The 18,326-nt window shown below is 41.1% G+C and overlaps 1 pseudogene; it reads left to right on the top strand.

The window, feature by feature from the left end:
- The first annotated feature begins 12,696 nt into the window (after positions 1-12,696).
- Positions 12,697-13,175, top strand: LOC119511510 (annotated as a pseudogene).
- Positions 13,176-18,326: the final 5,151 nt, after the last annotated feature.

Here is an 18,326-nt window from a genome sequence, read left to right as displayed (position 1 = left end):
TTACTTTACAGATGCAGAAACTAACCCAGTGAAGTTCACCAATTGACCAGTCACAAAACTAGATAGTGGCAGAATCCATTCTAGTATCCTACATTCTTTGCATCCTAACCCTACTGATTTACTAGCCAATCTCCTAAATACAGGCATACCTCAGAGATATTATAGGTTCAATAAAGCAAACAGTGCAATAAAGCGAGTCACAAATTTTTTTGTTTCCCAGTGCATATAAATCTTATGTTCATAGTATACTTCAGTCTATTAAGTATGCAATATCATTATGTGTAATTAAATTAGACCTTAATTAAACTGAAGCATAGACAAGAATTGAGCCCATGCTGTTGGAAAAATGGTGCCGATAGATTTGCTTAAGGCAGGGTGCCTGCCACAAACCTTCAATTTGTAAAAAATGCAATATCTGCAAAGTGCAATAAAACAAAGGTATGCCTGTATTGTACTAATCTGCCTTTGTTCAATGTGTTTCCTCTGCCTGGAATAGTTTCCCTCCTTATGACTGCTTTTAAAGACCTGATTTTTTTTAATCAATTTTATTGAGATATATTCACATACCATATAGTCATCCAAAGTGTACAGTTTTTCACAGTACCATTATATAGTTGTACTTTCATCACCACAATTAATATTTGAGCATTTTCATTATCTTAAAAAAGAATAAAAATTAAAGTAAAAACACCCAAACATCCCAGCCCTCCCTATTATTCATTTAGTTTTTGTCCCCATTTTTCTACTCATCTGTCCATACACTGGATAAATGGAGTGTGAGCCACCCACAAGGTTTTCACAATCATGCAATCACAGTGTAAGCTATATAATTATACAATAGTCTTCAAGAATCAAGGCTACTGGGTTGCAGTTCAGCAGTTTCAGGTATTTCCTTCTAGCTATTCCAATACACTAAAAACTGAAAAGGGATATCTATATAATATGTAAGAATAACCTCCCGCACCCCTCCCTGCCAGGCTCAGTCCTGTGGGAGGAGGGGCTGTCGGTGCTGGGAACCAGGAGGGAGAACTACAGTTGCAGCTCTGATTGAACACTCAGACTGCTGATCAAAAATTCTAACATAGATAGACTGAGACCAGAAACTGGAGAATCTGGGAACAGTCAGCCCAGCGGAGAGGAGATAGAGCTAGCAAAAACAGCAAAAAAATAAAAACAGACTTTTTGGAGTTCTGGTGAACATAAAATGGAGAAAGGCAGGGCTCAAACAGAATCAGGTGCATATGCAAATCCAGAGGGTGAGGACCCTTGTCTGAAGAGCCGGTATCTCTGCTTTCTTGATTGTTCCTTAATGGCCCTAAACTCCTTGTCTCTTAGCATTTCAATAGCCCATTAGATCTTCAAGGAGGGCCCTTCTTTTTCTTTTTCTTTTTTTTTTTTTTTATCTTTTTCTAAAACAATTACTCTAAGAAGCCCATTACAGAAAGCCTCAAAGACTTGCAATTTGAGCCCAGGCAAGAGCAGAGCTAAGATAGCTCTGAGGGACAAAGCAATGTCTAGTGGCTGAGAAAATTTGCTAAACACCGTAACTTCCCAAGAAAAAGTGGGCATCCCTTTACAGCCATCTTACCAGTGGGCTGGGAACGCTCCTGCCTGGCGCCAGCGCCACAGCTCTATGCTGCCCCAAAAAACCCAGTGTGATGGGAAGTGTTTACAACAACAACATGGCGCACACGCCACAATATCTGGCATGGACGATAGCCTTTTGTGCACCCGCAGCTAGTTGTCCCAGAGCTGGGAAGGCGGACCTATGTGGAAAGGGGGAAATTAACACACCCCACTCAGCCATCCTTTCAGCAGGCTGGGAATGCCCCTACACTGTCCTGAGGCCCAGAACTTCCCTTGGGGGACAGCGCTCACCTGTGACGTAGTACAGTCTTCCCTCCGCAGAGGCCCTGGGAGGGCACAGCTTGGAAGAGGGACCCACTCGCAAGTCCCAGGGACCATACGCCAATACCAAGGACTTGTGGGTCAGTGGAAGAGACAAACCGTGGTGATACTGAACTGAAGGATTAGACATTTGCAACAGCTTTAAATCTCCAGGAACACCTGGGAGATTTGGTTATTAAAGCTGCCTTCCTTCCCTAACCGCTCAGAAACACACCCCACATTCAGGGCGGGCAGCACCAACTACACAACGCAAAATTGGTACACCAATTGGACCCCCACAAGGCTCAGAACCCCACTCACCACAACGACAAAGTTGGGGAGAACTGGCTTGAGAGGAATAGGTGGCTCGTGGACACCACCTGCTGGTTAGTTAGAGAAAGTGCACTCCACCAAGCTGTAGACCTGACAAATTAGAGATTAGTCTTTGAATAATCCTACATATCCTAAAAGAACCCTATCAAGTTAAGCAAATGCCAAGAGGCCAAAAACAACAGAAAATGTGAAGCATATGAAAAAACCAGACGATATGGATAACCCAAACACCCAAATCAAAAGATCAGAGGAGACACAGTACTTGGAGCAATTTATCAGGGAACTAAAGACAAACAATGAGAGCATGGCACAGGATATAAAGGACATGAAGAATACCCTAGAACAGCATAAAGAAGAAATTGCAAGAGCAAATAAAAAAATAGATGATCTTATGGAAATAAACTGTCGACCAAATTAAAAAGATTCTGTATACTCATAGTACAATACTAGAGGAAGCTGAACAGCGAATCAGTGACCTCAAGGATGACAGAATGGAAAATGGAAGAACAAAAGAAAGAATGGGGAAATAATTGAAAACATCGAAATGGACCTCAGGGATATGATAGGTAACATAAAACATCCAAATATAAGACTCATTGGTGTTCCAGAAGGGGAAGGGTATTCAAAGAAATTGTTAGGGAAAACTTCCTAAACCTTCTAAACATAAATACACAAAGCATAAATGCCCAGTGAACTCCAAATAGAATAAATCCAAATAAACCCACTCTGAGACATATTCTGATCAGATTGTCAAATACTGAAGAGAAGGAGCAAGTTCTGAAAGCAGCAAGAGAAAAGCAATTTACCACTTACAATGGAAACAGCATAAGACTAAGTAGCAACTATCCAGCAGCCTCCATGGAGGTGAGAAGGCAATGGCATGACATATTTAAAATTCTGAGACAGAAATATTGCCAAACAAGAATTCTTTATCCAGCAAAGCTCTCCTTCAGATTTGAGGAAGAGCTTAAATCTTTCACAGACAAACAAATGCTTAGAGAATTTGCTAACAAGAGACCTGCCCTATTTGAGATACTAAAGGGAGCCCTACCAACAGAGAAACAAAGGAGAGAGAGATATGGAGAAAGGTTCAGTACTAAAGAGATTCAGTATGCGTACGTTAAAGGACATTAAGAGAGAGAGGGAAAAAATATATCTGACAAACATAAACCAAAGGATGGGATGGCTGATTCAAGAAATGCCTTCAGTCAGTGTGGTGGTTCCACAAAAAGTTAAGTATATGGAGACCATAACGTCCTGCAGCCTCATTATGGGGTATGTCATTTGAAGATCTGACAGCAGAGACCATGAATGGACATTTGCAAACTTTTGGTCATGGAGACAGTAATCAGGATTTGCAATGGGTGGAGGTGACCTAAGGGTCCATAGACTGAGGGACAGAATGGTGAACTGTGGCATATGCATACAATGGAATATTGAGCAACTACGAGAAGGAGTGAAGCTATGAGACACACAACGAGGTGAGTGGATCCTATACACAGTATTTGAGTGAAGTACACCAGAAATAAAGGCAAACGCTATAATGCCTCACCAATATGGACTAACTACAATGTGTAAACTCAGAATTAAATCTTAGAACATAGCGTAATGTGGACATGATTATTGTAATAGTCCCTAGATTGTAAACTCTTACAACAGTCAACTCTATTCCTGAATTGTAATGCCTATCTCTAAACTTTGAGATGCTGATCCCTTAGTGTATGACCTGATTGGTCTCTGGAACAATGCGTATCTCTGAGACACCTGAAACTCAGAGCTAGAGCTCGGCAGATATGCAACTGTTAAAAAAAAAAAAAGCTGAAAAAGAGCCCAGACTTCAATTAGTGATATGAATGAAGCAGATTTGGTTAAGACTAGGGCAAACCAGGCCAAAGGATAAGGGTCGAAACTGACTGTCTTTTAAAACTTCAACTTCCATGTGAGACCAAGGGAAGAGATGTCTATTTGGTGCAGGATCTATATTTTCTAAACAGTATAACTCCATAGTCGGTTTGTTCAAACACCACAATTACATGGAACTTTGAATAGGAAGTGAGATATGGTAGGTTAGTATAGGTTAGAGTGAAATAGTGACACATCCCAAAGTAATTTGGGCAGAGAATAAAAAATATATTTACAGCCTCCCCCCCCCACCCAAGGAGCTGGGGGAAGGTGCAGAAGTGTTGGACTTCCTCACCTGGACTGGTGTTGATGTTGTTACAAACATTGGGACTGGCGGTTTAATGTGCCGAGCCCTTGATCATGGGACTTGCCCTTATGAAGCTCGTTACTGAAAAGGAGAGGCTAAACTTGCATATAATTGTGCCTAAGAGTCTCCCCCTGAGTACCTCTTTGTTGCTCAGATGTGGCCCTCTCTCTAACTGAGCCACCTCGGCAGGTGAACTCACTGCCCTTCCCCGTATGTAGGACCCGACTCCCAGGGGTGTAAATCTCCTTGGCAATGCAGGATATGACTCCCGGGGATGAATTTGGACCCAGCATCATGGGATTGAGAATATCTTCTTGACCAAAAGGTGGATGCAAAATGAGACGAAATAGTTTCATTGGCTCAGAGATTTCAAATGGAGTCGAGAGGTCACTCTGGTGGACATTCTTATGCACTATATAGAGAACACCTCTTAGGTTTTAATGTATTGGAATAGCTAGAAGTAAATACCTGAAACTACCAAACTCCAACCCAGTAGTCTGGACTCCTGAAGACAATTATATTATAATGTAGATTACAAGGGGTGATGGTGTGATTGTGAAAACCTTGTGGATCACACTCCCTTTATCTAGTATATAGATGGATGAATAGAAAAATGGGGATAAAAACTAAATGACAAATAGGGTGGGATGGGGAGATGGTTTGGGTGTTCCTTTTTTACTTTTATTTTTTATTCTTATTCTGATTCTGATGTAAGGGAAATGTTCAGAAATAGATTGTGGTGATGAATGCATAACTGTATGATCGTACTGTGAACAGTTGATTGTATACCATGGATGATTGTATGGTATGTAAATAAATTTCAATAAAACTGAATTAAAAAAAAAAAAAAAGAAAAGCCTTCATGGTAATAATGTTGAATGTATATGGATTAAACTCCCCAATCAAAAGATATAGGTTGGCAGAATGGATCAAAAAATATGAAACCATCAATATGTTGAATACAAGAGACTCATCTTACACACAAGGACACAAAGAAATTGAAAGTGAAAGGATAGAAAAAAATATTTCATGCAAGCTACAGCCAAAGGAAAGCAGGAGTAGCAATATTAATCTCAGATAAAATAGACTTTAAATGCAAGGATGTTATGAGAGACAAAGAAGGCCACTACATACTAATAAAAGGGGCAGTTCAACAAGAAATAACAATCATAAGTGTTTATGTACCCAGTCAAGGTGCCACAAAATACGTGAGACAAACACTGGCAAAACTGAAGGAAGCAATTGATGTTTCCACAATAATTGTGAGAGATTTCCACACATCACTCTCCTATAGATAGATCAACCAGACAGAAGACCAATGAGGAAATTGATAACTGTTCTAGTTTGCTAATGCTGCTGGAATGCAAAACACCAGAAATGGATTGGCTTTTATAAAGAGGGTTTTGTTTGGTTACACAGTTACAGTCTGAAGGCCATAAAGTGTCCAAGGTAAGTCATCAACATTTGGGTACCTTCAGTGGAGGATGGCCGATGGTGTCCAGAAAGCCTCTGTTAGCTGGGAAGTCACATGGCTGGCGTCTGCTCCAAAGTTCTGATTTAAAAATGGCTTTCTCCCAGGACGTTCCTCTCTAGGCTGCAGTTCCTCAAAAATGTCACTCTCAGTTGCTCTTGGGGTATTTGTCCTCCCTTAGCTTCTCCAGAGCAAGAGTCTGCTTTCAACGGCTGTCTTCAAATTGTCTGTCATTTGCAGCTACTCTCTCTGCTCCAGTGCATTCTTCAAAGTGTCCCTCTTGGCTGTAGCTCCTCTTCAGAATGTCACTCACAGATACACTGAGTTCCTTCTGTTTGTCAGCTCATTTATATGGCTCCAGTGATTTAAATTAGACCCACCCTGAATGCGTGGGGTAACAACTCCATGGAAATTATCCAATGAGAGTCATCACCTACAGTTGGGTGGAGTGCATTTCCATGGAAACAACCTAATCCAAATATTCCAACTTAATCCCCACTAACTTGTCTGCCCCCACAAGATTGCTTCAAAGAGCATGGCTTTTTCTGGGGGACATAATATATACAAACCGGTAACAAAAGCCTAAACAATCTGATAAATGAGTTTGATTTAACAGATATATATAGAACATTACATCCCACGTCACCAGAACACATTCTTCTCTAGTGCTCACAGAACTTTCTCCAGAATAGATCATATCCTGGGACATAAAAGAAGCCTCAATAAATTTAAAAAAATTGAAATTAATCGAAGCGCATTCTCTGACCACAGTGGAATACAGTTAGAAGTCAATAACCCTCAGAGATATAGAAAATTCACAAATACCTGGAGGTTAAACAACACACTTCTAAACAATCAGTGGGTTAAAGAAGAAATAGCAAGAGAAATTGCTAAATATATAGAGACAAATGAAAATGAGGACACAAAATATCAAAACCTATGGGATGCAGCAAAAACGGTATTGAAGGGGAAATTTTTAGCACTAAATGCATATATCAAAAAGAAAGAAAGAGCTAAAATCAAAGAACTAATGGAGCAACTGAAGAAGCTGGAAAATGAACAACAAACCAATCCTAAACCAAGTAGAAGAAACAAATAACAAAGATTAAAGCAGAAATAAATGACACAGAGAACAACAACAGCAACAAAAAACAATAGACTAGATAACACCAAGAGTTGGTTCTTTGAGATCAACAAGATTGACAAGCCCCTAGTTAGACTGACAAAATCAAAAAGAGAGAAGACCCATATAAACAAAATGAGGAATGAGAAAGGTGACATTACTGTGGATCCCAAAGAAATTTAAAAAATTATAAGAGGATACTATGAACAACTGTATGCCAACAAACTGGACAATATAGAGGAAATAGACAATTTCCTGGAAACATATGAACAACCTAGACTGACAAGAGAAGAAATAGAAGACCTCAACCAACCAATCACAACAAGCAAAGAGATCCAATCAGTCATCAAAAAACTTCCCACAGATAAATGCCCAGGGCCAGGTGGCTTCACGGGAATCTACCAAACTTTCCAAAAGAACTGACACCAGTCTTACTTAAGCTCTTTCAAAACATCAAAGAAAATGGAATACTATCTAACACATCAATCTAATACCAAAACCAGGCAAAGATGCTACAAAAAAGGAAAACTACATGTCAGTCTCCCTAATGAATATAGATGCAAAAATTCTCAACAAAATACTTGCAAATTGAATCCAAAGACACATTAAAAAAATCATACACCATGACCAAGTGGGATTCATTCCAGGCATGCAAGGATGGTTCAACGTAAGAAAATCAATGTATTACAACACATTAAAAAATCAAAAGAGAAAAATCAAATGATCATCCCAATAGATGCTGAAAAAGCATTTAACAAAATCCAACATCCCTTTTTGATAAAACACTTCAAAAGGTAGGAATTGAAGGAAACTTCCTCAATATGATAAAGAGCATAAATGAAAAATCCATAGTCAGCATAGTAATTAATGGCGAGAGACTGAAAGCCTTCCCTATAAGATCAGGAATGAGACAAGGATGCCTGCTGTCACCACTGTTATTCAACATTGTGCTAGAAGTGCTAACCAGGGCAATCTGGCAAGACAAAGAAATAAAAGGCATCCAAATAGGAAAGGAAGAAGTAAAACTATCTTTATTTGTAGATGATATGATCTTATATCTGGAAAACCCTGCAAAATTGATGATACAGCTACTGGAGCTAATAAACAAATTTAGCAATGTAGCAAGATACAAGATTAAGCACATAAGTCACTAATGTTTCTATATGCTAGAAATGAACAAAGTAAAGAGGCACTCAAGAAAAAGATACCATTTTCAACAGCAACTGAAAAAAATCAAGTACCTAGGAATAAACTTAACCAAAGATGTAAAAGACCTATACAAAGAAAACTACATAACTCTACTAAAAGAAATAGAAAGTGACTTTAAAAGATGGAAAAATATTCCATGTTCATAGCTAGGAAGGCTAAATGTCATTAAGCTGTCAATTCTACCCAAACTCATCTACAGACTCAATGCAATCCCAATCAAAATTCCAACAACCTACTTTGCAGACTTGGAAAAGCTAGTTATCAAATTTATTTGGAAAGGGAAGATGCCTCGAATTGCTAAAAACACCCTAAAAAAGAAAAACAAAGTGGGAGAACTTACACTCCGTGACTTTGAAGCTTATTATAAAGCCACAGTAGTCAAAACAGCATGGTACTGGCACAAAGATAGAACTATTGATCAATGGAATTGAATTGAGAATTTGGAGCTGTACCACCAGATCTATGCCAACTGATTTTTGATAAGTTTTCCAAAGCCACTGAACTGGGACATAACAGTCTTTTCAACAAATGAGGCTGGAATAGTTGGATATTCATATCCAAAAGAATGAAAGAGGACCCCTACCTCACACCCTACACAAAAATTAACTCAAAGTGGATCAAAGACCTCAATATAAAAGGCAGTACCATAAAACTCCTAGAAGATAATGTAGGGAAACATCTTCAAGACCTTGTATTAGGCGCCCACTTCCTAGACCTTAAACCCAAAGCACAAGTAACAAAAGAAAAAAAATGGATAAATGGGAACTCCTCAAGCTTAGAAGTTATGTACCTCAAAGGAATTTGTCAAAAAGGTAAAGAGGCAGCCAACTCAATGGGAAAAAAATTTTGGAAACCATGTATCTGACAAAAGACTGATATTTTACGTGTATAAAGAAATCCTACAACTCAATGACAGTAGTACAGATAGCCTAATTATAAAATGGGCAACTTTACATGGAGTTCTTATAATGAGACATAGTATATCGTCTAGCCCAGGTTTCTTAATCTTGACTCTGCCACTTACTAATTCTGGTAATTTATGCAAGTTACATAATCTCTCCGAGCCACAGTTTCCTCACCGTATTAGGGTGCTGAAGTGACTAGAGACCAGTTCATATGTTGAAGAGCAAATGGTGGGGAAGATAGTCAGACACACATGGTCTTAATGGAATTGTTTGTGGAGGGCTCATACACCACAGAAAGCTTATAAAGTTCCAATAGAGATTAGCTAACTGAAGGAAGAGCTAAAGAAAGCTAGTACTAGGGATCACCCAAGATTGGAGGTCAGCAAGGAAGGAACCAGGGAAGAGCAAAACCATGAGTGATTCACGGACATCCTGGAAATGGCAGGTCAGGGAGTCCAGGCTGGATATGGAGGAAGCAAGAGATTCAAGGAACACAGGGCAGAAGACCACAAGAAGATGGAGGCAGAGATTGGAGTGATGTACCAACAAGCCAAGGAACACCAAAGATTGATGGAAAATGCCAGAAGCTAAAAGAAGCAAGGAAGGATTCATCCATTCTCTCTGTGGGTTTCGGAGAGAGCATGGCGCTATTATCCCTTGGTTTGGGATGTCTGACCTCCAGAACTGTGAGAGAATAAATTTCTGTTGTTTTATGCCAAAGAGAAGAGGGAGTGTGTGATTATGGGAAGGGTGAGCAGGTGAGGAAGTGGTAAACAGGTAGAAGTTAAGAAGGTTGTAGTTGGAGTAGGGTTGTGAGAATTTGAGATTATTAGGGTAGAGCCTTCTGGTGTCCATATCCAAAGTATGTGCACCACAGTGAGTGACTTAAGTTGAGCAGAACTCAGGGTCATTTTTAGCTTTTAAAAAACAATAGAGTAACATTTTTTAAAAAATAACAACAACAACAAAAAAAACAATAATGAGGCCAGGGTATCAGAGGAGTAAAAACAAGTAGCAGGTGATGAAGTTTCCAGGAAGGCTATGAGGCAAGTATTAAGCCACAGAAGAGGGCAGGAGAATATGCTTAGGTTGTCAGTAAACAGTCAAACGTATTGGGCATGGGGGAGGTCTACAAGGGGCCAATAAAATAGGATGATGTGCAAAACAAGGGTGGGGGATCCATGGTCCTGACCAGAGGAGGGGGAGGAGCTGCCTGTTTTGGAAAGGGGAAGAGAACAGGGCAGGCCATGTTTTCATTCAGGATAAGAAGATGGAAAGTGTGTGTGGAAAAGGTGGAGGAGATAAGGAAGTGTGTTCACTAGATAACCAGTGCTCTGCAGCCCAGGGGCAAGGAAACAACTTAAAAAGCCCAGAAACCACAAAAGCCCAACAGTGAAGCTCTGTATGATAACAGGATTACTGCCCGACAGGATGTGGTTATGTCCCCACACAGCCCTGCCTGCGCCACCACTCCTAAACAGGGTAGGCACACCAGGTCCCTGCTGGAGGAAGGAGCCGTGGCCTCCTGAGTCAGTGTGCTTGTCCTATTTCTGTACATTCAGGCTGCTGAGTAAAGGTTCCAAAGGCAGTGCCAGTATCTCACGGGGTGCAAGGGAAAAGTGAGAAGTAGGGCTTGCACCTTATTTTGGGAGCTGTCGTCAAAGTGATGCCGGACAGCCCCAGGAGTTCTTGAAGAAATCGAGACCTCAACCAAAGGCTGGCACTGTGAGGTTTCTTAACTTAGTCTCAGGAAAGAATTCAAGGACTAGTCAGTGTGTACAGCCAAAAAATTTAATGTGAAAGTACATGCTGAAGGGGGTGAGTATAGGCATTTTCCAAAGGAGGAGAAGCCCTCTGAGCTCAGGATCTTTGCATTATAAGGACTTGGAGGGGCTCTTCCCCCTTTGATTATGCTAATAAGGGATTGATGAGCTGCACTTCTCATTGGTTCATTTCAGGTGCTAGGTTGTGTTGGGAGAGGGCTAGATGTGCGTGCATGTGCCAAAAGGAGCTTTTGTTATGGGTCTTAGAGTCACTTTCCCCTCCCTCCTTCTCTATCTAACCTGCCTCAAAAGGCCTAGCCCTCCATTTCTGTGTGCCTGACACTCAGCTATGGCTATCACTGCAAGCCCTGATGACTGGTCCTACAGGCACTGGCTGAAGTGCCCAGGGAGACAAGTCCTGACAGAAAGAAGAGTTCTTTGATTTTCCTGAAGACAGGGAATTCTGAATACTTACTTCTCAAAGGAGAATTGCCTAGTCAGTGAAATTAGGTCATTCCTACGAGGCTAGTGCATGAGCCTGAAGTACCTTAGGAGTGGCCCTTGTTTTCTCTCCCTCTTCATGTGTTCTTTAATGTGTGAAATGATTATAACATGCAGAACACATACACTCAAAGGTGTATACTTTCAGCTAGAGTGCACTTTGAGCCACCATCCACCCTCTCCCAAACCCTTCTATGTCCAGTGATGCATATGTGTGACTGTGGATGGAATGAGGGCTCAGTCTAATGTGGAAACAGAACACTAGTCACATATACACAGGGTCAAATATGTGACCTCATGAGCACAGGGCTTGGGCAACTTGAGCTAACTGGCCCTGAGACTCTTTGGGAGAGCCAGTGGGGTTAATTGCTGCTGGACAGGGGATCTGAAGACTGCCCTGGAGATGCTGACTGCTTTTTGATAATTAGGTCAGATTGCCCTAAATCCCTAATGCCTCTTTGATCCAGTCAGGGCCCCTAAGTATACACTCTAGGTAAGCCCCCTTTAATATCTTGACTTCTTATAACCCCCCACCTTTCTTGAAAAATAAACCCTGCTGATTCTTTGGGTTTTCCTCTTAGGAATTCAATTTCTCTTTTCCTATGTTAAATATCCCTATGAAATAAAGGAATTGGGATCCAAGGAGGTTGAGTAGTTTGCACTGAATCGTCATAAGAGCTCTACAACAGAGCATAATTAAATCCTAAGGGAGTTTGTGCCAATTAAGGAGCCAAGCCATTTGATGGCTTCAGACATGAACCCCTCCTCCAGCACTGCCACCCAACTCTCTGTCAGAGTCTTAACATCACTCCATCAGGTAGCAATCTTCATTACACTGGGGAACTTTACATGTATGTGATAATACCACTTGGATGGAATTCTGTGCAGCTCAGAGATCACTGTTGTGCAGTGAGAGCTTCTGATGTTTTTCTCTGTCATTGATACATCAAGGGGTTTCAAACTCATCTGTAATCAGAGTAATTGTCTCATGAATAGACATGCTAAGACCTTTGTTCTGAATTCCGTTAGTTTTCCATAGCTACAATAGGGACTTGCTCATTTATCAGATTAAATGCAATAGTGTTGGGAGCATAGGTTTCTACACTTGTTCTCTGAAAAGCTCAAGGATTTCTTAACCATTTGGGGGTTACCCACATTTTTTAAAATCTCTGAAATCTAGCGACACATATGGCAGAAAAAAATCACAAGACACTTCCATGCAAAATTATCTCAGTCCAGCCTGTGCCTTTTATAGATTAGAAAGAAAGGGAGAATCTTTCTTCTCGGCTCCTGACATGCCTTCCAGATTGAGAAAGACCCGGAAACTCCGGGGCCATGTGAGCCACGGCCATGGCCGTATAGGCAAACACCGGAAGCATAGGGAGGCTGGGGTAACGCTGGTGGCATGCATCCCCACAGGATCAACTTCGACAAATATCACCCAGGTTACTTTGGGAAGGTTGGTATGAGACATTATCACTTGAAGAGGAACCAGAGGTTCTGTCCAATTGTCAATCTTGATAAATTTTGGATCTTAGTCAGTGAGCAGACATGGGTAAATGCTGCTAAAAACAAGACTGGAGTTGCTCCCATCCTTGATGTGGTGCAATCGGGCTACTACAAAGTTCTGGGGAAGGGAAAGCTCCCAAATCAGCCTGTCATCATGAAGGCCAAATTCTTCAGCAGAAGAGCTGAGGAGAAGATCAAGGGTGTGGGGGGAAGCCTGTGTCCTCGTGCCTTGAAGCCATGTGGAGGGAGGTTCATTAAATGCTAACAAATGGAAAAAAAGGGGGGGTGCCAGTTTGAATGTATTATGTCCCCCAAACACCATTATCTTTGATGCAATCTTGTGGGCAGACATTTTAGTGCTGATTAGATTGGAATTCTTTGAGTGTTTCCATGGAGATGTGCCCCACCCAACTGTAGGTGATAACTCTGATTAGATACTTCCATGGAGGCATGGCCCCACCCATTCAGGGTGGGCCTTGATTGGTGGAGCTATATAAATGAGCTGACAGGCAGAGGGAACTCAGTGCAGCTGTGAGCGATGTTTTGAAGAGGAGCTACAGCCAAGAGGGACACTTTGAAGAAAGCACAGAAGCTGCAGATGAGACAGTTGAAGATGGCTGTTGAAAGCAGACTTTTGCTCCGGAGAAGCTAAGAGAGGACAAACAACCCAAGAGCAACCGAGAGTGACATTTTGGAGAGAAGCTGAAGCCTGGAGAGGTACGTCCTGGGAGAAAGCCATTTTGAAACCATAACTCTGGAGCAGCCACTAGCCACATGCCTTCCCAGCTAACAGAGGTTTTCCAGACACCACTGGCCATTTTTCAGTGAAGGTACTCGATTGCTGATGTGTTACCTTGGACACCTTATGGCCTTAAGACTGTAACTGTGTAACCAAATAAACCCCTTTTATAAAGGCCCATCCATCTCTGGTATTTTGCACTCCAGCAGCATTAGCAAACTAGAACAGGGGGTGAGAAAACAAAACAGGGAGGAAGAAGATGGTGGCATAGAGAGGAGTCGAAGCTAGTTAGTCCCCCTAGAGCAACTAATAAACAACCAGGAACAACTAGGAAATAATCTGGAATAACTGCAGGGAGACAAACATGACCATCCACTCATCATACACCAACTTGAATTGGGAGGAATGCCTGAGATCACAGCATAAAATCTGTAAGCAAGCAATGCAGACCCGAGCTGGGAGCCCCTCCCCCCACAGCCTGAACTGCAAAGCCTCGCTGTGGTAGAGAGCAGCACTCTCCGAGCAAGCGGATATAGTTCAGCTGAGCTCCAACTGGGGTTCTAGTTAACAAACATGGACTGCTCAATGCAAGCTATGAATCCCCAACAAGCAGAGGCTTTTGGTGACAACTGACTTTGGAGGGCCAGAGGAATTCACTGGGAGAGAGGGGAAGCCCAGAGGGCCTGGTGCTATCTCTGGCCAATGGGTGACTGAGGGGGGCTGTAGACCACCTCTGAAAGCTTAGTGGAGAAAGCCTCAGCCTTTTTCAGCTTAGTGGAGAAAGCCTCAGCCATTTTTAGTCCCCAGTGCTCTGACCCAGACAAGGGTGGACATAGGAAAGTTAGAGAGACTATTCAAATGGTAATGACCTCTTCCTAGGGGGTGTCTTCCCTAAAGGGAAGAAGGTGGTGCCAAGCTCTACCACCCACCCTCCATTCAGAACCAGACCCCAGAGCCTGGGGGAAAACAACCATGGGCCACACCTCCTTACACCAGTCTGGAGCTATAGGCCGACAGGTGCCACCTGCTGGGCAGAAAAGCACAGTGACTTGAGGCCTCACAGGGTTATCAATCTTCTAAGACACTCTCAGGGAAACTGGATACTATTGCCTCCTTCCAAGACTTGAGCCCATTCTGGTCTGGGAAAATCTGATTGGGGCAATCTAGGAAACCAGATGCCTAGACAGCAGAAAACTACAACCTACATTAAGAAAAACGAAATTATGGCCCAAAGGAATGAACTTACACTTCAAGTGAGATACAGGAATTTAAACAACTAATGCTAAATCAATTCAAAATGTTTAGGGCAGATATGGCAAAAGAGATGAAGCATATAATGAAAACACTGGGCACACATAAGGTAGAAATTAAAAGTTTGAAAAAACAATTGGCAGAATCTATGGAAATGAAAGCCACAACACAAGAGATGAAAGACAATGGAGGCATACAACAGCACGTCTCAAGAGGCAGAAGAAAACACTCAGGAACTGGAGAACAAGGCACTTGAAAGCCTACACCAAAAGAACAGATACAGAAAAGAATGGAAAAATATGAGCAACGTCTCTGGGAATTGAATGACAACATGAAATGCAAGAATGTACATGTCTTGGATGTCTCAGAAGGAGAAGAGAAGTGAAAAGGGGCAGAAGTAATAATAGAGGAAACAATCAATGAAAATTTCCCATCTCTTTTGAAAGACATAAAATTACAGATCCAAGAAGCGCAGCGTACCCCAAACAGAATAGATCTGAATAGGCCTACACCAAGACACTTAATAATCAGATTATCAAATGTCAAAGACAGAGAATCTTGAAAGCAGCAAGAGAAAAGCAATCCATCACATACAAAGGAAGCTTGATAAGACCATGTGCAGATTTCTCAATAGAAACCATGAAGGCAAGAAGGAGGTATATTTAAGATACTGAAAGTGAAAAACCACCAACCAAGAATCCTATATCCAGCAAAACTGTCCTTCAACTATGAGGGAGAGCTTAAAATACTCTCTGACAAACAGACAATGACAGAGTTTGTGAACAAGATACCTGCTCTACAGGAAACACTAAAGGGAGCACTACAGACAGAAAGGAAAAGATGGGAGTGAGAGGTTTTTCGGAGATAGTAGCACAACAATGTAAGTACACTGAACAAACATGACTGTGAGTATGGTTGAAAGAGGAAGGTTAGGACCACGTGGGACACCAGAACGAAAGACGAAAGATAAAGACTGGGACTGTATAACTCAGTGAAACCTAGGGTGCTCAACAATTGTAATAAAAGGTACAAATATGTTTTTACATGAGGTAGAACAGATGAATGTCAACATTGCAAGGTGTTAAAAATGGTGTGGGATTGGGGGGAAATACAATCAATGCAAACTAGAGACTGTAGTTAACAGAAACATTGTATTATGCTTCGTTTAATATAACAAAGGCAATATACCAATGCTAAATGCATATGGGGGGGACATAGGGGAAGGGTATGGGACTCTTGACATTGGTGATGTTGTCTGACTCTTTATTCTACTTTAGTTTAATGCTGTCTTTCCTTTTGTTGCTTTCTAGCTGTCATGTTTTTTTGTGTGTGTTTTTTCCCTCTCTCTTTCTTTTTTCTTTTTCTTTTGTCTCTCTACCTTCTTTGTCTCTTCCTCCTTTGTAGAAGAAATGGAGATGTCCTTATATAGATAGTGGCAATGGTGGTGAATACATAAATACGTGACTATACAGGGAGCCATCGATTGTTTACTTAGGACAGAATGTATGGTGTGTGAACAAAACCGTCTTAAAAAAAAATGGGTTGATGAAGAAACCTTGAGGGCACTATATTGAGTGAAATAAGACAGACACATAAAGGCAAATATTGCAGGGTCTCACTGATATGAACTAATTATAATATGTAAACTCATAGACATGAAATATAAGTTATCAGGATATAGAATGAGACTAAAGAATGGGGAGTGGTTGCTTATTATGAGCAGTATGTTCAACTAGGGTGAACTTAAACATTTGGAAATGGACAGAGGTGATAGTAGCACATTGTTAGAACTGTTATAACTAACAGTGCTAAATGGTGTGTGAAGGTGGTAGAAAGGGTAAGCTCAGTCACATATGTCACCAAAAGGAAAGTTGGAAGTTAAAAGATGGGAATGTATAAAACAGTGAATCTTGTGGTGGACAATGTCCATGACTAACTACAAATATTAGAAGTCTCTCTCATGAACTAGAACAAATGTGTGACACTATAACTAGATGTTAATAATAGAGGGGCATATAGGAAAAAAATATACCTATTGAAAGCTATATACTACATTTAGTATTTTAACATTCTTTCATCAACAGTAACAAATGTACCATACCAATACTACAAATCAATGGAGGGAGGGTGGTTAGGGGTATGGGAGGATTTGAGTTTCCTTTTTTTTGTCTTTATTTCTCTTCTGGAGTAATGACAATGTTCTAAAAATTGGAAAAAAATTAATTGTGGTGATGGATGCACAGCTGTAATATGGTACCATGGGCAATTGATTGTACACTTTGGATCTTTGGATTATTGTATGGTATGTGGACAATCTCAATTAAAAAATTTTAAAAATGAAAAAAAAAAGAAAGGGAGATAGTGAAAGAAAATTAGTCATTTACTTGAGGTCACACAGCTAATTAATGGCAGGGCCAGGACTAGAGCTCAGTTCACCCACATAATGCAAAGTGAATGCCTTTTAATGGTGAGTCTGGAATATCAACTTTATATATGGAAGGCAGCACATGATTATAGTATCGTCATTTTCAAACAGGTGAGCCAGGATAGGTAGCCATTACTCTCTGGGTGTCTATAATGCATTTGTTCGTTTATTCATTTATCCAGAAAAAAACATATTTAGTATACACTGTATACTAGGAACTGAGCTAGGTGCTGTTTACCTTAAAGCTGAAACCTTTTGTTCCAGTTTGCTAATGCTGCCGTTAAGCAAACTAGCAGAAATGGATTGGCTTTTATAAAGGGGGTTTATTTGGTTACAAATTTACAGTCTGAAGGCCATGAAAATGTCCAAATGAAGGCATCAACACAAGTATACCTTCACTGAAGGAAGGCCATGGCATACAGAAAACCTCTGTCAGCTGGGAAGGCACATGGCTGGCATCTGCTGATCCCAGGTTGTGTTCCAGCTCCACTCTCAGCTCTCTCTTGGCTGCAGCACCTACTTCTGTCTGTGAACTCTTTTCTAGGAGTCCAGTGATTCAATTAAGACCCACCCTGAATGGGTGGGGTAACACCTCCATGGAAATTATCCAATCAAAGGTCTCATCCACAGTTGATTGAGTCATTCTCCATGGAAACACTCAATCAAAGGATTCCAACCTAATCAACACTAATATGTCTGCCCCCACAAGATTGCATCAAAGAACATGGCCTTTTGGGGGACATAATACATCCAAACCGGCACATCTTCCATAACACATTATTAATAAAAAACAAACACACACACTCACATATAATTTGGTGCCAGCATTCCCTTTCATTTCACACAGATCAACTCAAAAGCTGTCCATACTCTGGGATCCCATTGGCTATGACTTTAAGGCCTCTTCATGCCAAGAACTGAGTTGAAGGGAGACAGTTTTAAGGTCCTTTGCCATCTATGGCCAGTAATATCCAGACTTGGGTGAACATGGGCCATGTGAT

This window comes from Choloepus didactylus, chromosome 2 (assembly GCF_015220235.1).
Source record: "Choloepus didactylus isolate mChoDid1 chromosome 2, mChoDid1.pri, whole genome shotgun sequence".
NCBI lineage: Eukaryota > Metazoa > Chordata > Mammalia > Pilosa > Megalonychidae > Choloepus > Choloepus didactylus.
Note: the sequence above shows the minus strand (reverse complement) of the source record. Positions and strands in the feature narration are given on the sequence as shown.